Here is a 23,302-nt window from a genome sequence, read left to right as displayed (position 1 = left end):
AATAATAGGGGAAAATATAAGAAGGGGAGGGGGTGGATATATTGGAATCCCCTATATATATATTTTTAAAGATTTATTTTATTTATTTATCCCTCCCCCGCCGTCATTTGCACTCGCTGTCTGCTCTCTGTGTCTGTTCATTATGTCCGCATCTTCTTCTACTTTTTTTAAAGATTTATTTATTTATTTCTACTGCCCCCAACCCCATTGTCTGCTCTCTGTGTCCATTCGCTGTGTGTTCTTCTGAGTCTGCCTGTATTCTCAATAGGTGGCTCTGACAACTGATCCTGGGACCTCCCACAGTGGGAGAGAGAGATGATCATTCTCTTGTGCCACCTTAGCTCCCTGATTGGCTATGTCTCTAATTGTCTTTCCTCTATGTCTCTTTTTGTTGAGTCATCTTGCTGCTCCAGCTCTCTGCGTGGGCCAGCACGCCTGCATGGGGCAGCACACCTGTGCGGGGCAGTACTCTGAACAGGTCAGCACTCTGCCCAGGCCAGCACTCCACATGGGCCAGCTCATCACATGGGCCAGCTTGCTTTCACCAGGAGGCCCTGGGCATTGAACCCTGGACCGCCTATATGGTAGATGGGAGTCCAATTGCTTGAGCCACTTCTGCTTCCTTCATTTTCTTTTTAGGAGGCACTGGGAACCAAACCCAGGAACTCCCATGTGGGAGGGAGGCGCTCAATGGCTTGAGCCACCTCTGTTCCCTCCCCTATATTTTCTATGTAACTTTTCAGTACTCTAAAACTTCTTTAGAAATAAAGTTAAAAAAAAAAAAAAAGAGAGACAGAAACCAACAAGTGTTGCAGAGGATGTAGAGATAGGAACACTTATTCACTGTTGGTGGGAATGCAGAATGGTACAGCCCTGTGAAGGACTCTTTGGCTGTTTCTAAAGAAGTTGAACGTAGATTTGCCATGTGACCCTGCAATACCACTACTGGGTATATGCCCAGAAGAACTGAGAGCAGTGACACGAACAGACATCTGCACACTGATGTTCATAGTGGCATTATCACAATTGCCAAAATATAGAAACAACTCAGATATACATCAACTGATGAGTAGATAAACAAACTGTGGTGTATACACACAATAGAAAATTTGCACCTATAAGAAGAAATGAGGCAGCGGACTTGGCCCAGTGGTTAGGGCATCCGTCTACCACACGGGAGGTCTGCAGTTCAAACCCCGGGCCTCTTGACCCGTGTGCAGCTGACCCATGCGCAGTGCTGATGCGCGCAAGGAGTGCCCTGCCACGCAGGGATGTCCCCGCGTAGGGGAGCCCCACACGCAAGGAGTGTGCCCTGTTAGGAGAGCGGCCCAGTGCTAAAGAAAGTGCAGCCTGCCTAGGAATGGTGCCGCACACACGGAGAGCTGACACAACAAGATGACGCAACAAAAAGAAACACAGATTCCCATGCCCCTGACAACAACAGAAGTGGACAAAGAAGGCGCAGCAAATAGACACAGAGAACAGACAACCAGGGTGGGCTGGGGGGAAGGGGAGAGAAATAAATAAATAAATCTTTAAAAAAGAAGAAGAAGAAATGAAGTCATGAAGCATATAACAACATGGATCATGAAACTGAAGGACATTATTTTGAATGATGCAAGTCAGACACAAAGGGACAAATACTGTAGGATTGTGCTATTATGAACTAAATATGTGTGTAAACTCATGAAGTTAATAACTAGAATATCTGTCACCAGAAAAATAGAATGAGGTCAGAAAATGGAAAGTTGAGGGTTAATCTGTGCAGAACTGGTAAAAAGTTGTTTGTAAATCTTTGGAAATGAATATAAAAAGTGAAAGCACATCATAGTGTTTATAACTAGCAGTGCTATTTTATGGTATAACAGTGGTTGAAAGGACAGTCTAAGGTCATGTATATTACTAGAAAGAAAGCTAAAGAATGTAACATGAACTATATAGCGTAGTGAAACCTCACGTGAAATATGAGTAGGAGTAATATTACATATATAAGACTGTTTTTCTTTGAAACTGAACAAATGTGTATTAATGTTGCAAGACGTTACTATAAAGCAAAAAACAAGTAAAATTTTTTAAAAAGGAAAAAAGTACAAAAATAAGCAAAACTGATGTATGGCACTGGAAGTCAGGACAATGATTACTCTGGGGTTGAGTAGACCCTTGAAGGGGCATTCTGAGGTGCTGGTTTCAAGACTATGTTCAGTTTGTTTTCATAATCCCTGTTGGAGATGTGGAAATAAATGAAAACTACCTCCCCCCCAAAAAAAAAACAACAAAAAAACAAACGCAGAACAGTGAGCTGTAGAGGTGAGGGCTTACTTATGGACTCTCAATTCTATTCCACTGATCAGTGTGCCTATCTTTATGCCAATATCATACTGTTTTGGCCACTGTGGCTTTGCAATATGTTTCAAGGTCAGGCAGTGAGAGTCCTCCCACTTTGCTCTTCCTTTTTAGGTTGTTTTTAGCTACCCTTTCCATTCCAAATAAATTCAGTAATTGCCTTTTTTTTTAAAGGAGATAATTTACTTGTCCACAATTTTTATTTTTACATTTATTTCCCATTCCCCTTGTTGTTTTGCACTTCCTGTCTCCTCTCTGTGTCCATTCATCTCCCTTTGTGGTGTCATCATCTTGCTGTGCCAGCTCTCCTCGGTGTGGGCTGTCAGCTCTCCACGGCCCGGGCCAGCCTGTCTTCACCAGGAAGCCTCTGGAATTGAGCCCACGGTCTCCCATATGGTAGACGGGAGCCCAATCTCTTGAGCCACATCCACTTCTTGATAATTGCCTTTTCTATTTAAAGTAGGCTATTGGAATTTTGATTGGCATTACATTGAATCTATAAATCAGTTTGGGTAAGATTGGCATTTCATGATATTTATTCTTCCATCCATGAACACAGAATGTCTTTCCATTTGTTTAGGTCTTTGATTTCTTTTAGCAGTATTTTGTAGTTTTCTGGATATAGGTCATGTACTTTGGTTAAATTGATTCTTAGGTATTTGAGTCTTTTTGTTTCTATTTACAAACTTTTTTTGGTAATTTGAATTTTCTACCTGATTTCCTCCTTAGCTTGTTTAATACTATTGTTCAGAAACATTACTGATTTTTGTGTTTTGATCTTGTATCATGCCACTTTGCTGAACTCATTTATTAGTTCAAGTAGCTTAGTCATAGACATTTTAGAATTTTCTAAATATAGGATCATGTCATCTACAAATAGTGAGAGTTTTACTTCCTCTTTTACAATGGTGGATGCCTTTTTTTTTTCTCATCTAATTTCTCTAGCTGGAATTCTAGTTAAATATTGAATAATAGTGGTGACAGTGGGCATCCTTGTCTTGCTCCTGATCTTAGAGCAAAAACTTTCAACCTTTGCCCATTGAGTACAATGTTGGCTGTGGGATTTTCACATGTCCTTTATCATGTTGAAGAACCTTCCTTCTATTCCTATCCTTTGAACTGATTTTATCAAGAAATAATGCCGGATTTTGTCAAATGCCTTTTCTGCAATAATTGAGATGATCATGTGATTTTTTTTCCTTTACTCCGTTAATGTGGTTTATTAACATTAATTGATTTTCTCCTGTTGAACCACTCTTGCATACCAGGAATAAATCCCTCTTGGTTGTGGTGTTGAAGTCTTTTGATATACTGTTATATTCGATTTGCAAGTATTTTGTTGAGAATTTTGACATCTATGTTCATTAGAGCAATTGGTCTACAATTTTCTTTTCTTGTTGTGTCTTTATCTGGCTTTGGTATTAGGGTGATATTGGCTTCATAAAATATGTTGGGTGATTTTCCCTCCTTTTCAAGTTTTTGGAAGCGTTTAAACAGGATTGGTGTTAATGCTTCCTGAAAAGCTTGGTAGAATCCACCTGTGAAGCCATCTGGTCCTGCACTTTTATATGCTGGGAGATTTTTGATGACTGATTCAATCTCTTTAAATGTGATTGGTTTGTTAAGCTCTTGTTTTTCTTGTAGCATCAGTGTAGGTTGTTTGTGCACTTCCAGGAATTTATCCATTTCATCTAGGTTATCTAGTTTGTTGGCATACAGTTTTTCATAGTATCCTCTTATGATTCTTTTTGTTTATGTGGGGTTAGTTGTAATGTTTTCCTTTTCATTTCTGATTTTATTTATTTGCATCTTCTTTTTCCTTTGTTAGTCTACCTAAGGGCTTGTCAATTTTATTGATCTTCTCAAAGAACCAGCTTTTAGTTTTGTTGATTTTCTCTATTTCTTTTGTTCTCAACTTCATTTATTTCTACTCTATTCCTTCTTGCTTGGGATTAGTTTTCTGTTCTTTTCCTAGTTTTTTTCCCCAGGTGTTCAGTTAGATCTTTGCTATAAGACCTTCTTTTTTAGTATAGGCATTTGGGGCTGTAAATTTCTCTCTCAGCACTGCCTTCACTGAATCCCATAAGTTTTGATATGTTGTGTTCGTGTTTTCATTCATCTTGAGATATTTACCAAGTTCTCTCACAATTTCTTCTTTGACCCACTGATTGTTTAGGAGTGTGTTGTTTAGCCTCCCTTTCCTGTCTCTTATTGGTTTCCAGCTTCAGTCATTATTATCTGAGAAAGTGCTTTGTATAATTTCAGTCTTTTTATATTTATTTATTTTATTTTTTAAAAGATTTCTTTTAATTAATTAATTTATTTATTTCTCTCCCCTTCCCCCCACCCCGTTGTCTGTTCTCTGTGTCTGTTTGTTGGGTGTTCTTCTTTGTCCGCGTCTGTTGTTGTCAGCAGCACGGGAATCTGTGTTTCTTTTTGTTGCGTCATCTTGTTGTGTCAGCTCTCCACATGTGCAGCACCATTCCTGGGCAGGCTGCACTTTCTTTTGCACTGGGCAGCTCTCCTTCCGGGGCGCACTCCTTGTGCTTGGGGCTCCCCTATGCAGGGGACACCCCTGTGTGGCGCGGCACTCCTTGCGCACATCAGCACTGAGCATGGACCAACTCCACATGGGTCAGGAGGCCCGGGGTTTGAACCATGGATCTCCCATGTGGTAGACGGACGCCCTATCCACTGGGCCAAGTCCGCTGCCTTTCTATTTTTTGAGACCTGTTTTGTATTCCATCATGTGGTCTATCCTGAAGAAAGAACCATGAGCATTGAGAGGAATGTTTAGTCCACTGAGTTGGGATGACATGTTCTGTATATGTCTTAGATTTAGCTTGATTATCCCACTGTTCAAGATCTCTGTTTCCTTGTTGATCTTCTGTTTAATTGTTCTGTCTATTGGTGTGAGTAGCATGTTGAAGTCTCCAACTGTTATTGCAGAGATGTCTATTTCTCCCTTCAGTTTTGCCACAGTTTGCCTCATGTATTTCGGAGCACCCTGGTTAGGAGCATAGATATTTATGACTGTTGCTTCTTCCTGGAAGATTGAATATAATCCCTTTTATTAATATATAATGGTCAGGAATATATAATGGTCTTCAGCATCTCTTATCACTTTTTTTGGCTACTATTTACATGGAATATCTTTTTCCAACCTTTTACTTTCAGTCAATTTGTATCCCAGGATCTAAGGTGAGCCACTTGTAGACAGCATACGGATCAATGGTGTTTTTTAATCCATTTTTCCAGCCTATATCCTTTGGGGAGTGTATTAATCAGGGTTCTCTAGGGAAACAGAATCAACAAGAGATATCTGTCAATAGTATGTGATTTTATCAGAGTTTCCAACACAACTGTGGGGGTGTACAAGTCCAGGTTCTGCAGGCAGGCTGCAACCAGGGGTTCCAGTGAAAGTCCAATGAAAGTCCTTGATGTGTTCTCGGAGACATTGGCTGTCCAAAGATGAGCTGGGAAATTCTCACTCAGTGCTGGAATCACTTCCCCTTTTAAGGCATTCAACTGATTGGATAAAGCATCACTCATTGCTGATGGCATCTCCCTGATGGATGTAATTATAATCAGCTATCTATGATTCACCACTGCAGTAAAGTCAATGGTGATTCAAGTCCATAAATGCCCTTGTATTACAGTTAGCCCAGTGCTTGCTTGACCAAACAACTGGGCACAATTACCCGGCTGAGTTGACACATTAGCCTAACCATCACAGTCCACCCCTTGTCAACTTGGCAACCATACTCATTACCTTAAACCATACTTGTCTGTAAGTAAAAACAATAACAGACATGCATATATATATATATATATTTCTGCCTAACAATGTTCAACTCTCCTGTGTACAAATGTAAACACATTAATTCTGTACAGAATAGAGTACAAGTCCTTGGGTAATATTCACTCTTAAACTTGACATCTCAAATATTATGACATAAAACTGACACAACTTGTTATATGATAAGGGAAAAGTTTGGGGAAGAAGACAAAGATTTTGTTTTGTGTACAGACACAATCATCATCATAATGAAACAAGGAAGAGAGATTCATGACCATTACAGTCCTCGTTTCTGAAACTGGTCACATGGTCAAAGTTCATATTTATCACTACCTTCCACTACCCATTCCATGTTTCCATTACCCTCAGCAAGCACTTCAGCTGGCCGTGGTTCTTTGCCTGGTAGGGTGACCCAAACTTTCTTTCCTGAAGATTCCAGGCCATTGTTAGTCCTGCTTGGATTGGGTAGTTGCAATTTTCCATTGACTTTAATCATAGGGCATGGCAGTACTAGGAGATGCCCTAGAGGATCTCCTGTATTCCAGGCAAATTCTTCTTTACCCCCGTGATGTAGATGCAGTCTTATTTCCCCTTGATAGTCAGGATCAATTGCCTTTTTCTCAGTCAACTGATTGTAAGGGACTCCCCAAGCATCCAAAGCTGTTGGCTGGGAAAGAGAAGGTAACATGGCAGGGGTGGTGACCATTGGCATTTGGGCTACTTCCTCATGTAACTTACTTGTGCCTTCAGGATCTGCTTGAGCCCTAGCTCATATATACCACTTCCACTTTATTATGGAGTGCTGCTGTGCACACCCTACTTTATGGTTTTGTGGGTCAGGTAATACCCAGCTCATGATAGGCAACTCAGGTCTCATAGTAACTTGAAGGCCCATGGTTTAGTATTCAGTCTCTACTAAGGCCCAGCAGCAGGCCAAAAGTTGTTTCTCAAAAGGAGAGTAGTTATCTGCAGAGGATGGCAGGGCTTTGCTCCAAAATCCCAAGGGTCTGCATTGTAATTCTCCTATAGGAGCCTGCCAAAGGCTCCAGACAGTATCTCTATTTGCCACTGAAACTTCCAGCACCATTGGATTTGCTGGATTATATGGCCCAAGAGGTAGTGCACCTTGCATAGCAGCCTGGACCTGACATAGAGCCTCTTCTTGTTCTGGTCCCCAATCAAAACTAACAGCTTTTCTGGTCACCTGGTAAATGGACTGGAGTAGCATGTCCAAATGAGGAATGTCTTGTCTCCAAAATACAAAGAGACCAATTAAACGTTGTGCCTCTTTTTGGTCATAGGAGGGGCCAGACGCAACAGCTTATCCTTCACTTTAGAAAGGATATCTCAACATGCCCTATACCACTGGACACCTAGAAATTTCACTGAGGTGGAAGGACCCTATATTTTAGTTGGATTTATTTCTCATCCTCTCTCACACAAATGTCTTACTAATAAGTCTAGAGTCTTTGCTACTTCTTGCTCACTAGGTCCTATCAACATGATATCATCAATATAATGGACCAGTGTGATGTCTTGTGGGAGGGAGAGATGATCAAGATCCCTGCGGACAATATTATGACATAGGGCTGGAGAGTTGATATACCCCTGAGGCAGGACAGTGAAGGAATACTGCTGGCCTTGCCAGCTGAAAGCAGACTGTTTCTGGGGATCCTTACTAATAACAATTGAGAAAAAAGCATTTGCTAAATCAACAGCTGCATACCAGGTACCAGGGACATATTGATTTGCTCAAGAAATGATACCACATCTGGGACAGCAGTTGCAATTAGAGTCACCACCTGGTTAAGTTTACAGTAATCTATTGTCATCCTCCAAGATCCATCTGTTTTCTGTACAGGCCAAACAGGAGAGTTGAATGGGGATGTGGTGGGAATCACCATCCCTGCATCCTTCAAATCCTTGATGGTGGCACTAATTCCCTCCAGGAATCCAGTATTGCTTTTGGTTTACCATTTTGCTAGTAGGGGCAGTTCTAGGGGTTTCCAATTGGCCTTTCCAACCATAATAGTCCTCACTCCACAAGTCAGGGATCCAATGTGGGGATTCTGCCAGTTGCTGAGTGTGTCTATTCCAAGTAAGCATTCTGGAATTGGGGAAATCACCGCAGAATGGGTCTGGGGACCCACTGGATCCACTGTGAGATGGACCTGAGCTAAAACTCCATTAATCACCCAACCTCCATAAGCCCCTACTCTGACTGGGGGACCACAGTGACGTTTTGGGTCTCTTGGAGTTAATGTCACTGCTGAGCCAGTGTCTAATAATCCCCAAAATGTGTGATCATTACCTTTTCCCTGATGCACAGTTACTCTGGTAAAAGGCCATAGGTCTCCTTGGGGAAAAGTGGGAGGAAGATTAACAGTATAAAATTTTGGCAGATCCTTCCCCAAGGGGACCTGGCCGTCTCCTCATTCAAGGGGCTCTGGGTCTGTAATTGTCTCAAGTTTGGGAATTGATTAAGGGGCCGTGATTCTCTGCGTCTGTAATTTGAGTTAGGATTTTGTTCACTTGACCTAGAATTCTTCTGTTTATAGAGACCCAGAAGAAGTTTAGTAGACTGCCCATCTATTTCATTTGTAGGTACCCCAGGATGTATTAGCCAATGCCATAACCCGATGCCAGTCAGACTATTTTGAGGGCTTTTTTGAATCTGCCTTTTATTTATTTATTTATTTATTTATTTTAATGGTATCTCGTAGTTTTTTGTTTTTTTTTTTTAGATTTATTTTTATTTAATTCCCCTCCCCTCCCCCGGTTGTCTGTTTTCTGTGTCTTTTTGCTGCATCTTGTTTCTTTGTCCGCTTCTGTTGTCATCAGCGGCACGGGAAGTGTGGGCGGCGCCATTCCTCGGCAGGCTGCTCCCTCCTTCGCGCTGGGCGGCTTTTCCTCACGGGCGCACTCCTTGTGCGTGGGGCTCCCTTACGCGGGGGACACCCCTGTGTAGCACGGCACTCCTTGCGCGCATCAGCACTGCGCATGGGCCAGCTCCACACGGGTCAAGGAGGCCCGGGGTTTGAACCGCGGACCTCCCATGTGGTAGACGGACGCCCTAACCACTGGGCCAAAGTCCGTTTCCCAAATCTGCCTTTTATAATGGTAGCCACGCCCACCTTGTCTTTGGTGATTAACTGCTGATACTTGACTTTTCTGGACTGACATCCTATCATCCCCATAATGTGTAAGGATTCTAATTCCATCACAGCCCTCCCTACAGTCATATCTGGACTACAGAGAAGAGCAACCACAGAGCTCTTCAGGGAAAATGGAGTCAGTCTTACAAATTTATTCCTCACAGTCCGGGTTACAGGTGTGTCCTCTGGACATTCCTGGGGTGGGTGGGCAGGTCTCAAATGGTAAATCCATTCTAGCATTCCAATCTCTCTAAGCATTTGAATTTCCTCTTCTACTGTGTATCAGGACAAATCAGGCCTCTCAATCTCAGACATACTAGGTCATCTTTTGGTCCATGTTTCAGTCAGCCACCCTAGCAAATTGTTAGAACCCTTTCTAACCCCTCACTCTATGGCAGTGAATCCAGAATTTCTGCTTAGTGGGCCTATATCAATAAATTCAGCCTGATCCAATTTTGTATTCCTTCCACCATTATCCCATACCCTTAATATCCACTCCCACACATATCCCCCTGATTTCTGTCTATATAAGCTGGAAAACTCATGCAGTTCTTTTAGAGTATACCTTACTTCCTCATGGGTCACACTTTGTATTTCTCCTTTGGGGGCTTGTTGTGATTTTGTCTAGTAATAGGTCTTGAAGGCAAGAGAGGTGGGGGGGGGGGGTAGGTAAGGAGAAGGATTAGAAATGCATCTACTGACCTCAGGGAATTCCCTTGCATTTTCTTCTGGTGAGACAAGATTAACCTCTTCAGGCACCGGTTGGAAGGTAGTTTCCTCAGGGCAAACTGGAGGCTTGGCAGTGCATGCTGGAATTTTACTGGTACATGCCTCAGGGCTGGGAGGAGGTCCAGACTCCCTGAGGCAGGCCAGAGTCTGGTTATGATACGAGGTTGACATGGTGTGGTCTCCACACAGGGCAGGCATCGCAGGCTTATCTGGTAAAGTCTCAGCAGAATTTAGTGTTCCAATGTCCCCACCAATATTATCATCATCCCATATATTTCCATCCCAAATCTCTGGGTTCCACTCTTTCCAATCAATGCCTTCACTTTAACTGCAGAAACCCTGTGGGGTTGAGATTTTAGTTTCCTTTGTAACTCTGCTTCTCCTCAATGAGAGTCGGAGTTTGGTTCTCAGATATTTTGAGCCTGGGACTACAGGAGACAAGATTTTCTTTCAGAGCACACATAGAAACTTTGCATCATTTATATAGTGTTTAAGTGTCAGATTTGAAGCCGTTAGCTCATCTTTCTTTTGTAACAGTATCCAGAGTTTCTAGGATGAGCCAGCCAACATCATTATACCTTTTAACTCCACAAAACTCTGTTAAGATGTTGAAAACACTCCCACCCAGATCCTTGCTTCTTATAATCATGGAAGTAGGGAAATCCAGTTATGAGATTTTGCATATCGCGATTGCCAACTCATGCCATGGATTGTTAGCAGCCCCTTTCATTATTGGAAAGGGAGTTGTCAGTACCCTTGAGTCCAATTAGAGAGCCAACTGCAAAGCTCCCAGAACCACCTCAGACATCCCATGTTTAAGACTCCGTTCCTCAAGAACCACTCCTGGTACCAAGCTGTATTAGTCAGGGTTCTCTAGGGAAACAGAATCAACAAGAGATATCTGTCAATAGTAAGCGATTTTATCAGAGTCTCTCACATGACTGTGGGGAGGCACAAGTCCTGGTTCCGCAGGCAGGCTGCAAACCAGAGACTCGGATGAAAGTTCATGAAGGTCCTTGATGAGTTCTGGAAGACATTGGCTGCCCAAAGATGAGCTGGGAAATTCTCACTCAACGCTGAAATCACTTCCCCTTTTAAGTCATTCAACTGATTGGGTTAAGTGTCACTCATTGCTGACGGCAATCTCCTTGACTGATGTAATAACCAGCTATCTATGATTCACCACTGCAGTAAAGTCAATGGTAACTAAAGTCCATAAATGCCCTTGTATTACAGTTAGCACAGTGCTTGCTTGACCAAACAACTGGGTACAATTACCCGGCTGAGTTGACACATTAGCCTAACCATCACGGGGCGTTTAATCCATTCACTTTCAATGACATTACTCTAAATGCAATATTTACTTCCACCATTTTATTCTTTGGTTTTCATATGTCATATCTTATTTCTTCTGTCTTTTTACCCTTTTGGTTATCCTTTCTGGTAGTATTCTCTTCTTCATTATCCTCCAAACCCCTCTCTCTCATCATTCCTTTTGGTCCTTAGGGCTCCCTTTAGTGCTTCTTGCAAAGCTGGATTCTTTTTAGGAACTCTCTTAGTTCCTGTTTGTTCGTGAATATTTTAAACTCACCTTCATATTTGAAGAACAATTTTGCCAAATAAAGAATTCTTTACTGGCAATTTTTCTCTTTTGGTATCCCAAATTTACCACTGTTTTCTTGTTTCCATGGTTTCTAATGAGAAATCCACACTGTGATGGTTAGGCTAATGTGTCAACTAGGCCAGGTAATTGTGTGCAGTTTGGCTTGTCTGGTTAAGCAAGCCCTGAGTTAGTTGTAATACAAGGACATTTATGGGTTTTAGTCAGCAGAGAGTTTACTGCATAAGTGGCTGATTACACCAATGATGACCTAGGGAGATTGCCCTCAGCAATGAGTGATATTTTATCCAGTCAGTTGAATGCCTTAAAAGGGGAAGTGATTTCAGCATTGAGTGAGAATTTCCCAGCTTGTCTTTGGACAGCCAATGTCTACTGGAAACTCATCAAGGACCTTCATTGGTTTGCAGCCTGCCTGTGGAACTTGGACATGTGCATCACCACAGTCACATGAGAAACTCAAATTCTCATACTATTTACAGATATCTAGTGGTGATTCTGTTGGGAAATAGAACCCTGACTAATACACACACTTATTGTGTGTCCCTTGTATGTGATGGTTTTATTCTCCCTTGCAGCTCTCAGAATTTTCTTTTTCTTTGGCATTTGACATTCTGCGTAGTTTATATCTTGGAGTAGGTCTATTCAGATTTATTCTTCTTGGACATGTAAATTCATTTCTTTTCATGAGAGTTGGGAAGTTTTCAGCCATTATTGCCCCCTTTCTCTTCTCTTCGCCTTCTGAAACTCCCATGTAAGTTGTTATGCTTTACGCTTCAACTCCCTAAGCCCTGTTCATATTTTTCATTCTTTTCTCTTTGTTCTTCTCTCCCTTCAATTTCAGTTGTTCTGTCATCAACATCACTTATTCTTTCTTCTATGATTTTGAGTCTGCTGTTGTATACCTCTAATGTGTTTTTATTTAAACAAATCAATTTTATTATTGCACATTAATAAAGCATATGCTAATCATATGATTAGTCCAAAGTGTAAGAGTGTACAAGCAATGGAATTTGGTATAATCACACAGTTGTGCATTCATCACCTCAGTCATTATTAGAGTATTTTAATTATTTCAATAATAATAATAATAAAATAGACAGACAAACAATAAAATTATTCACTTTTCAGTCTCTCTATGCTTCCCCTGCTGTACATAGCTGTTATTTCTGGCTACTCTTGCACAATTATTTAGATATTTATTAAGCAGTTTTATTGAGATATATTCACATACTATACAATCTATCCAAAGTGTATAATCAATGGTTTTTAGTGTAATCACAATGTTGTGTTTTTTCACCACAAAATATTTTAGAATCTAATGTTTGTTTGTTTGTTTAGAAGGTACCAGGGATTGAGTCCAGGACTTCATACTTGGGAAGCAGCTACTCAACCACTGAGCTACATCTGCTCCCCAATGAGAGTTGGTTTTCTCATTTGTTTGTTTCTTTGTTTTGAAACAAAGAACTTGGGACCTTGTACATGGGAAGTAGGTGCTCAACCACTTGAGCTACACCACTTGTTCTTGATGTTCTTTATCTCTTTAGCCAAAATGTCTTTCAGCTCATTGATTTGATTTAGGAGATTTGTATGAACCTTAAGATTTGTCTGAACCTTGTTGATTAGCTGTCTGAAATCCTGTGTCTCATCTGGGGCTTGATTTATTTCTTTTCTTGGGCCATTTCTTCCATTTTCTTTGTATGGCTTGTAATTTTTTGGGCTAATGTCTAGGCATCTTATTATGACGGTGAGCTTACTCTGATGTTCAATTTCTGTCTCTTGCATAGGGATTTAGTGGTGGGTGACCGTGTGTTACTGCTGTTCTTTGAGTCTTGGTTCAACCTGTCTTAGCTCCTTAGGACTGTCCATGTTCAGTTGTTCAAATCCAGGCCAAGAACCCAGTATTGGGTTGCAGACTCACTTCCAAGGCCCTTGGCAAGGGAGACTGGAAAGGCCTAAAAAAGTCTGTCATTTATTTTCTTTGGTTTCCTTGAATGCACTTCCTTTGTCTGCCAGCAGATGACACTCTTTGACACACCTTTCAGCTCAAACCGTGGTTGGAACAATGTGACAGAAGGTGCTGCCTTAGAACTATTCAGATATTCACATAATCAAACTTGCTCAGAAACTGTTCTCTTCCCTTTGCTTGCAGCTGCCTCCCTTTTCCCGGCTGTCCTCAACAACCACTGTCCTCTGGTCAACAGGGAGGGTTTTTGAGAAGGTCGGATCTCTTTAGTTCCCTGCCGACTTTCAGGGCAAACAATGGTGTGGCCCCGCCCAGCCCAGAAGGGCTCCTGGGACACAGCAGAACAAATTCGTGGGACAAAAGCTGGGTCAGCCTTAGGCTGCATCCCTCCTTTTTTTCTCATCTTACCTGGGGCAGTGGAACCCTGCACCTCCCCCTGTCTGTAGTCACTGGCCAGAGGCCAGAGGGCTCAAAGCTGTCTTCTCTGAGGGTGGAGGAAAGGGCACCAGCAGCTGCACCTGCAGCTTTTACTTACAGACTTTTCCCTTCAAGGTTCTCTTTTTTGTAGTAGAAACTACAATGCAAATTATAATCCATGCGGTGCAGCAGTGCTCCAAAATGTATTCACCAAATGCAATGCATGTGCCACAATGATGAAAGAGGTTGTTGATGTGGGATTAGTGGGGTGGGGTGGGGTCTGGGGTATATGGGAACCTCTTATATATATATATTTTTTTAAAAGATTTATTTTTATTTATTTAATTCCCCTCCCCTCCCCCGGTTGTCTGTTTTCTGTGTCTTTTTGCTGCGTCTTGTTTCTTTGTCCGCTTCTGTTGTCGTCAGCGGCACGGGAAGTGTGGGCGGCGCCATTCCTCGGCAGGCTGCTCCCTCCTTCGCGCTGGGCGGCTCTCCTTATGGGTGCACTCCTTGCGCGTAGCCCCACGCGGGGGACACCCCTGTGTGGCACGGCACTCCTTGCGCGCATCAGCACTGCGCATGGGCCAGCTCCACACGGGTCAAGGAGGCCCGGGCTTGAACCGCGGACCTCCTATGTGGTAGACGGACGCCCTAACCACTGGGCCAAAGTCCGTTTCCCTATATTTTTTAATGTAACATTTTTTGTGATCCATGTGTCTTTAAAAAAAAAAAAAGATTAAAAAAAAAACTGAGAAAAAAAAGGTTCTCTTTTCTTTTCCTGTGTCCCTCTCTCTTCTGGGTGGTGTCCAGCCTTTGCCTGGTGTCTTAAGTCCTAGAAGACTTTTTCCCAGGTCATTTCTGCCTGTCCTCCAGCTCTTTTTCTGGGAGAGAAGTGCGTCCAGTGTCTCTCTGGAAGTTCTCTTTGAACATATTCAGGACTTTTTTTTTTTTTAATCTTTTTCTCGAACACCCCAGGACTGATCCTCTTCACTGATGACTTCTAATGCTTTCATTCTCTCCTTTGCCTGGACCATAGCTTCCTGTTTCTTTGTTTTGTAACCTTTTGTGAAACCTGGGCATTTTGGTATTTTGATATATTTTTGCAGGAAGTTACTCCGAGGTGTCTGCTCCTTAGGCTTATATACAGCTAGTGTGAAGGCAGAGATTTCCTTGAATTTTTTGAATGCTGGGAGCTAACAGCAACAACAAGAAGACATCTTTTCCAGTGTTTGCAGATTGGCCTGTCCGAATGCTCCAGGCCAAAGCTTAGGGGCTTCCCCTGGTCCTTTCTGCACTTGATCTTGTCTTGCACGTGTGTATTTGGCCCCAGGAATTTCTCCATTTATGTGGATGGAAATGTCCCTTCTTCTCTAGGAAGCAGTTTCCTCTCAGTCTCAGGCGCTGCCTCACCTGTCCTTCCGTCGGCAGTGCCTTGCCACAGGCAGCGTGCCTCTCCTGCTCCACTGCTCTCCCACTGCATTCTGCAGGAAAGCTTGGTAACCCACCTTCTGCCCACGTGGCAAGCTCTGGGACAGCGAGTCTCTCAGGCTGCTACGAGACAGATTGGGCCAGACATACCTGCTCCCCGCATGTGCACAAGGGTTACTCTGTTCCCTCCGGAACCAGAACCAGGGAGCCACGGGAAGCCTGTGGACGCCTGTGAGGGGTAAGGGAGGGGCCAGCCAGGGCTCCAGGATATCCTACCACTCTTTTTTATTGAAGTACTGGGACCAGGGATTGAACCTGGGACCTCATATGTGGGAAGCTGACACTCAACCACTGAGCCACATTGGCTTCCCTGAGTTGGTTTTTTCATTTGTTTACTTGTTGTTTGGTTTTGATTTTTCAGGAGGCATCGGGATCTCCCATGTGGGAAGCAAGTGCTCAACTGCTTGAGCCACATCCACTCCCCATCCTACCTTTTTTTTTTAAGATTTATTTATTTATTTCTCCCCACCTCCTCACTGTTTGCAGTTGCTGTGTCTGCTCGTTGTGTGCTGGTCTTCTTTCCAGGAGGCACTGGGAACTGAAGCTGGGACCTCCCCTATAGGAGGGAGGCACCTAATCGCCTGAGCCGCCTCTACTCCCTGCTTTGTTGTGTCTCTCATTGTGTTTTTCTCGTGTCTTTTGTTGCGTTTTCTTGTTGCGTCAGCTCGCTGCGCCTACCCATTTTAAGTAGTCTTTTTCTTGATTCAGCACATACCCTATTACTGCAGTCTTTTAACTATTTTCTGGAGCTTTGAGAAAGATGTTTCTGCCAGTTCTTGCTGATTGTTAATAAAGTATCTGTGGAGGCATGGAGCCCTGATGCTTCTCATTTCACCATTTTGATCCTGATATATATATATTTTTAAAAGTTTTTATTTTTTAAAAGATACTTAGACTACATAAATGTTACATTAAAAAAACATAGGAGATTCTCATATGCCCTGTTCCCTACCCCTCCCACATTTTCCCACATTAACAACATCCCTCATTAGTGTGTGTGGTACATTTGTTACAATTGATGAACACATTTTGAAGCATTGCCACTAAGCATGGGTTATAGTTTACATTGTAGTTTATACTTTCTCCTGCATTATTCCTTTTCAGCATTTAGATCTATTTATTACATTCTTTTTTTAAAAAAAATTTATTTATTTCTCTCCCCTTCCCTCCCCCCAGTTGTCTGCTTTCTGTGTCCACTCGCTGTGTGTTCTTCTGTCGGCTTCTATCCTTATCAGTGGCACTGGGAATCTGTGTTTCATTTTTGTTGCATCATCTTGCTGTGTTAGCTCTCCGTGTGTGCGGCACCATTCCTGGGCAGGCTGCACTTCCTTTCATGCTGAGCGGCTCTCCTTATGGGGCGCACTCCTTGCACGTGGGGCTCCCCTACGCGGGGACACCCCTGCATAGCAGGGCACTCCTTGCATGCATCAGCACTGCGCATGGGCCAGCTGCACACGGGTCAAGGAGGCCCGGGGTTTGAACTGCGGACCTCCCATGCAGACGCCCTATCCATTGGGCCAAGTCTGCTTCCCTATTTATTGCACTCTTAATTTCACTTATCTTATTATGTTTAGCTCTACAACTGCTATTTGGTTCTTTCTTATAGAATCTGATGCTCTGGTGAAATTCTCCTTCTCATTATCTATTTTCCTTACTATATTAACCATAATCATTTTTTAAAACTTTTTTTTAAAAGATTTTATTTATTTATTTATCTCTCCTTCCCCGCACCCCCACCCCGGTTGTCTGTTCTCTGTGTCTATTTGCTGCGTTCTTTGTCCGCTTCTGTTGTTGTCAGCGGCACGGGAATCTGTGTTTCTTTTTGTTGCGTCATCTTACTGTGTCAGCTCTCCATGTGTGCGGCACCATTCCCGGGCAGGCTGCACTTTCTTTCACGCTGGGTGGCTCTCCTTATGAGGCGCACTCCTTGCGCTTGGGGCTCCCCTATGTGGAGGACACCCCTGCATGGCAGGGCACTCCTTGTGCGCATCAGAACTGCACATGGGCCAGCTCCACACAGGTCAAGGAGGCCCGGGGTTTGAACCGCAGACCTCCCATGTGGTAGACGGACGCCCTAACCACTGGGCCAAGTCCGCTGCCTTTTAAAACTTTTTTAAGCTTTGTTTTATTTTTAATTCTTTTTTTTAAAAAAGATACATAGATGGCAAAAAAATGTTACATTAAAAATATAAGAGGTTCCCATATACCCTACACCCCACCTCACTCCTCCCACATCAACAAACTCTTTCATCATTGTGGCACATTCATTGCATTTGGTGAATATATCTTGGAGCACTGCTGCACCACATGGATTATAGTTTACATTGTAGTTTACACTCTCCCCCATTTCATTCAGTGGGCTATGGCAGAATATATAATGTCCAGCATCTGTCCCTGCAATATCATTTAGGACAACACCAATTCCCAAAAATGCCCCCACATCACATCTCTTCTTCTCTCTCCTTGCCCTCAGCAACTACCATGGCCACTGTCTCCACATCAATGATATAACTTCTTCCATTGCTAGAGTCACAAAAATTCTTTAGTAGAATACCAGTAAGTCCACTCTAATCCATATTTTATTCCTCCATCCTGTGGACCCTGGGATGGTGATGTCCACTCTACCTCTAAATCGAGAGGGGACTTAAATCCCACATGGTTGATGGATGCAATTCTTCTCATTGCAGTTACAGGCACTCTCGGTTCCCTGGTGTGGTGGTTGACCATCCTCACCTCCCTGTTAGCTGACTTGGGTAAGTCCAACGAACCAGAGAGTAGGAGTTGCAACTCTGCTGAGGCTTAGGGCCCAGCTGGTGCATGGACAGTCCAGAGAATCAAGTCTCCTGAGTATACACCAATCCCAGAGCCAACCACAGGTTCAGTAAAAGTGACAGAAGAGGCATGTGTAGAAAGGTTACATCTGAGTACAACTCCATCACACTCAGGAGCACAAACTCCAAAGTGGGGCCCACTGACCAGGCACTGAACTCCAGAGCCATCTGCCATGACCATAAAACCTGTGGGTCTCCGTAGCCCTCAGGAGCACCAGTACCTGGGCTTGCATCTACTTTGGGTGTCTCTGGGATCCTGCTGAGACGTGCATAAGCGTGACCCCTCTGACGACCTCCCTACTCATTTTGAAGTCTCTTTGCCACGTAAACTTCACGACACTCTAGATTTGTCTTTCCTAGAATTCCATAAAAAATGTACATGCAATATAATATTATATAGTATTCCTTTTGCTTCTTTCACTCAGAATGTTTCTGAGATTCATCTATGTTGTTATATCAGTAATTCATTCCTTTTTATTGCTGAGTGATTTTCCACTTTATAGATATGAGACAATTTGGTTATTCTTCTGTTGATGGATGTTTGAATTGTTTTCAGTTTTTGACTATTACAAACAAAGCTGCTGTGGACATTCATACTCTTTGTGGGGTAGATGGGTAAATACCTAGAAGTGAGATTGATGGGTTGTATAGGAAACAAATATTTACTTTATAAGAAACAAGGCAACTGTTTAGAAAGTGCTTCTACCATTCTGTATTTCCACTAGCAATTATATGAATGTTCAGTTGCTTCACATCCTTACCATTCTAGTTGGAGCATAACGGTATCCATTGTGGTTTTAATTTGCATTCTTTGATGTGTAACGATGTTGAACACCTTTTCATACCTTATTGACTATTCATATATCTTTTGTGAATTTTCTATGAAAATGTGTTTGTTCTTTTTTTTCTTATTGAGCTTTTAGAGTTCTTTATACATAATGATTCAAGGCCTTTGAAGATATATTCATGGCAAATAGTTTCTCCCAGTTTATGGTTTGCCTTTTTCATTTTACTAATGATGTTTTTCTAAGAGTAGGAGATTTTTATTTGGTGAAGTCAGTTTCATCAATATTTTATTTTATTGTTAATGTTTGTTATGTACTAGCAAAGAAATCTTTGCTCAAATTTTCTCTTACATTTTCTTCTAGAAGGTTTATAGTTTTGCTTTGACATCTTTATATTTGGTCTGTGATCCATTTTGAAGTAAATTTTTGATATGATATGAGGTGAAGGTCAAAGCTCATTTTTTCCCTTAATCTACCAAGCTAGTCCAGCGTCATTAAAAAATGTGTCCTTTTCCCATTAAATTCCTTTGGCTCATATGTAAAAAAATCAATTGACCATATAGTTATGGGTCTTTCCCCAGACTTTATTCTGTTCCACTGTTATATGTTTCTATCTTTATGCTACTATTACACTCTCTTTTAAGCCCTTTATTTTTCTTTTTCAAAATTGCATTGACTATTCTATATTCTTTGTATTTTCTAAATACATTTTGGAATCAGCTTGTCAATTTCTATCAATAAAACCTGCTGAGATTTTGACTAGGACATTTAAAAATCTAAACTATTCTCAACATGTGAAAGGCTGCTTAGAAACAATGCATATTTTAATCAAATTTTCTAGGATATATATTAACTGTAGCCAGGGAATAGTCAAACTTGATATAATCTGAATCATTATTAATAAACTGATGGCATGCATTTAGTTGCATTTTAAAATAGAACGATGCAAGAACAGGCCAGGACTCTTCACTCTGATTTGTTTAAAAAATGTATAGACAAAATTTTTTTTTGAGATCACAGGTGCAACAGTGTGTATCCTGAAATCTACAGACCCACTCTTACCTTAATCATTCAACAAATATTTATTGAGCATCCGGTCTTGGTAAAGCACTGTTCTAGGTACTGAGATGGTAATATGGAGGGACAGCAGCAACAAAACAAAATCCTTGCACTCAGGGAATTTGTATTCCGCTTGTGATGCAAAACTTGCAATAAAAAACACACAAATATAAAATATGTCAAATAGAGATAAGTGTGATAAAAAAGAGGAATTGCCAATATTTTGCCCAAGAATATTGCATCTGTGTTTAAGTGGGATATTGGCATATGCATCCTTTCCTTATTATAGCTTTAGCTTTGGTATCAGGGTCATGCTGGTCTTATAAAATAAATTGGGAAGTGTTCCCTCCTTATCTATGTCCTGAAATAATTTGTATAGGATTGGTATTATTTCTTCCTTAAATGTTTGATAGAATTCAGTGAAGCATTTCAGTCTGGCATTTCCTTTGTGAGAAGATTTTAACTTATAAGTTCTATTTTGATGATAGGCACAGCACCATTCCATTTTTATTTTCTATTTCTTCTTGAATCAGTTCTAGGAATTTGCATATTTTAAAGAATTTGTCCATATCACATAGATGGTTGGATTTATTGATATGGAGTGTTCACAATATTCCTTTTTGTGCTTTTAAAAATATTTAAAGAGATTTAAATACCTAAAAAATCTTAGGTATTTATTCATGTAGTTACTATTTCTGGTTATCTTCATTGTTTTCTGTATATCCATACTTCCAACTGATATAATTTTCCTTCTTCCTGTAAGACTTCCTGGCATTTCATTTAGTTTAGATTTTATTTTGCCTTCATCTTTGAAAGATTTGTGTGTGTTTGTATGTTTTTTAGGAGGTACTGGAGATCAAACCCAGGACCTCATATACTGCTCCCTGAAAGATATTTTTGCAGGGTATAGGATTTGATGCTGAAAGTTTTGTTTTGTTTTTTCCTTTCATGACTTTAAAGGTGTGACGGTCAGGCTAATGTGTCAACTCAGCCAGCACTGGGCTAACTGTAATACAAGGGCAGTTATCGATTTTGGTCCAGTGATTTTACTGATATTTACATCAGTCAGGGAGATTGCCATCAGCAACGAGTGATGATTTATCCAATCAGTTGAATGCCTTTAAAGGGGAAGCGATTTTAGCATTCAGAGAGAATTTCCCAGCTCGTCATTGGACAGCCAACATCTCCCAGAAACTCATCAAGGACCTTCACTGGACTTTCATTAGAGCCCCTGGTTTGCAGCCTGCCTGGGAACCTGGACTCGTGCATCCCCACAGTCATGTGAGAGACTCTTCTAAAATTGCACACTATTGACAGGTATCTCCTGTTAATTCTGTTTCCCTGGAGAACCCTGACTAATACAAAAGGTATTGCCTGCTGTCTCCTGGCTTGCAATGTTATCAAAAAGAATTCTGCTGTCATCCTTATCTTTATTCCTCTGTGTGTAGTATGTCTGTTTTTTCTGACTGCTTTTAAATTTTTGTTTTTCACTGGTTTTAAGCAATTAGATTTTGACATGCCTCAATGTTTGTGTGTGTGTGTATGTGTGTGCTTGAGAGTAAGTTAAGCTTCTTAGAACTGTGGGTTTAGGATTTTCTTTAAATTTGGAAAATTTTTGGCTATTATTTCTCCAAATATTTTTTCTGCTCTCCCTCATTATACATATATTAGGCCATGTGAAATTGTCCCATAGCTCACTCATTCACTTTTCATTTTTGTTTTCTCTTTTCCCTGTGGAAAAGTATATTTTTCATCTCAGACATTGTAGCTTCCATCTCTAGAAGATTGATTTGGAAGCTTTTATATCTTCCATGTCTCTACTTAACTTTTAAAATATATGGAATGCACTAATAATTATTTTACTCTCCTTGTGTGACAATTCTAACACTTGTTAGTTCTGGGTCAGTTTTAGTTGGTTGATTTTTATCCTTAGTATGAGTATTTTCTTTTTTCTTTTTCTTTCTCCTTCTTCTCCTTCTCTTTCTTCTTCATTGCATTTTGCAATCTTTGATTGGATGCCTGTGAATTTTACATTTTTGGGTGCTGGATAGTTTTGTATTCCCATAAATATTCTTGTGTTCTGGGACACAGTTAAATAACCTTTTTTATGTATTACTTCTTTTATTCAGAGAAAAATGGACATTTGTATCGCCTTTTAGATTTTCCCATAACTCTGAACTGGGCTTTAGTTTACTGGTTTCACTAAAAGCAAATACTTCTTGAGAACAAAAAATGAATCACTAGGTAAATATTGATCTGTTGCTAAGTGAATAAGAGGCTTCTGTCATCCCATCTAAGCAAAGTTTTCTTCCAGACATAAAAGATTCACTTATAATGTATCTTTCGATAAATGATCTTAAATCAGATTTAAAACCTGACTTTTACATTAAGAAGGAAATAAAAACAAAAACAAACCAAGACCAAACCCTACCCTCCTAACAGGCTCACCTTTTGTCAACGTTTTTTCTACACCGGAACAGCAGGAGACAGCGTTGATCCCGCACAGGAGGCCTAACTCCCGGCTGCTCAGCCAGGACTCCTGACTCTCACCACAGCCAGTGGGAAGTCATTAGCTGAAACTGCCAGCCCAGGCTAGCGATGGTGAAGGCCGCAGAGGAGCTTTCTCTGAGGAAAAAGTCTTCAGGGTCCCAGGAGAAGCACTTTTACTTGTAACAAACATGTTTTCTGCCCTCAGCTTCAAATACGTGGGAGATTGTTACCACACGACAATATAGTCAAAGCACTTCGGGGACAATGGCTTCCTACGAAGAATGACGAAAACAGACAGTCATGTGGGAACCATAAGAACCCTCTCGGGCCTGTCCTGCCAGCGACTCTCATGGAACGTGGGCTGCTCACTGCCTCACTTTTCTCACCCGCACCTGAGAAAAGGCGAGCCCCTGTCCACGTCCCCACAGGCACGGAGAGAACTAACTTTGGCGTCAGAGACTTGGGTTTGGTTCCCCCTCTGCTACTTCCAGTTTCCTCATTCTTAAAATAAGAGGGGAAAAAAAACATGTCCAGAGGATTAAATGACCTAATGTATATGAGATGCACTCAATGAATGTAAAATGCAGTAACATGGACGAAATAGAAACATTTTTGTGATCTG

General features: G+C 41.4%; 1 long non-coding RNA gene across 1 annotated transcript in view; it reads right to left on the bottom strand.

Annotated features, from left to right (window-relative positions):
- Nucleotides 1–23,302, bottom strand: part of LOC131279973 (uncharacterized) — a 48,304-nt gene that overhangs the window by 24,343 nt on the left and 659 nt on the right. The window contains exon 4 of the long non-coding RNA XR_009187491.2: nt 22,639–22,952. This is a non-coding gene — a long non-coding RNA (uncharacterized lncRNA). The remainder of the gene's footprint in view (nt 1–22,638; nt 22,953–23,302) is intronic.

Source organism: Dasypus novemcinctus, chromosome 10 (genome assembly GCF_030445035.2).
Source record: "Dasypus novemcinctus isolate mDasNov1 chromosome 10, mDasNov1.1.hap2, whole genome shotgun sequence".
Lineage (NCBI taxonomy): Eukaryota > Metazoa > Chordata > Mammalia > Cingulata > Dasypodidae > Dasypus > Dasypus novemcinctus.
Note: the sequence above shows the minus strand (reverse complement) of the source record. Positions and strands in the feature narration are given on the sequence as shown.